This window comes from Myotis davidii, unplaced genomic scaffold (genome assembly GCF_000327345.1).
Source record: "Myotis davidii unplaced genomic scaffold, ASM32734v1 scaffold9, whole genome shotgun sequence".
Classification (NCBI taxonomy): domain Eukaryota; kingdom Metazoa; phylum Chordata; class Mammalia; order Chiroptera; family Vespertilionidae; genus Myotis; species Myotis davidii.
In genome coordinates, this window is record NW_006299435.1 from 1059281 (window position 1) to 1060279 (window position 999).

The 999-nt window shown below is 43.9% G+C and overlaps 1 protein-coding gene and 1 pseudogene across 2 annotated transcripts in view; one reads left to right on the forward strand and one right to left on the reverse strand.

Annotated features, from left to right (window-relative positions):
• Positions 1 to 999, reverse strand: part of SNX4 (sorting nexin 4) — a 64985-nt gene that overhangs the window by 42158 nt on the left and 21828 nt on the right. The window lies entirely within an intron of this gene.
• Positions 16 to 916, forward strand: LOC102753727 (annotated as a pseudogene).

Consider the following 999-nt stretch of genomic DNA (forward strand, 5'->3'; position numbering starts at 1 on the left):
TGAAGTTTGCAAAGAATGCCTAAACCTCCCCTTCCTGCAAACTTTCCAATCATACTTTTTGTCCACCCCTTCCGTCCAGTTTAAGAACCCATTGTGGCCCTCCAGTCAAAAAGTTTGCCCACCCCTGGCCTAAAGTGTTTCTAAAAAACACTATTGAGGGCCTCTGAGCAAGAGAGACTTGTAAATAATCACAGTGTACACAGAGGTCATGGGGGATTCAGGAACCTGAATTTATAAAAGCTTGTCCACAGGACTCAGAATTCTCAGATTACACTTTGGAAAATGACCTTAAAGAGGTAGCTTCTGCTCTGCAGAAATGGAACCTGTTCTGATTGCCAATGTGTGAAGATTGCTCCTAGAGCAGTTGTGTGTGTAGAAAGTGAAATCAGGGGGGATGTAACTATAGCACCTAGGACAGTGATCCACCCTAAAGCACGAATCATTGCGGAGGCCGGACCCATAGTGATTGGTGAAGGTAACATAATAGAAGAACAGGCGCTGATCATAAATGCTCACCCTGATAATATCTCCTGACACTGAAGATTTGGAACCGAAGCCTATGATCATTGGCACCAATAACGTGTTTGAAGTTGGCTGTTATTCCCAAGCCATGAAAATGGGAGATAATAATGTTATTGAATCAAAAGCATACGTAGGCAGAAACATAATACTGACAAGTGGTTACATCATTGGGGCTTGTTGCAACCTAAATACATTTGAAGGCATCCCTGAGAATATAGTAATCTATGGTGTAGATTGCCTTCGTTGGGTGCAGACGGAGCGACTGCAGCCCAAGACACTACAGCTGGGTTTTCTGATGAAAATCTTGCCAAACTATCACCACTTAAAGAAGACTATGAAAGGAAACTCAACTCCAGTTAAAAACTAAGAACAAGCTGTGACATCAAGATAACATTTTGTCGCCGAAACCGGTTTGGTTCAGTGGATAGAGCGTCGGCCTGCGGACTGAGGGGTCCCAGGTTCGATTCCGGTCAAGGG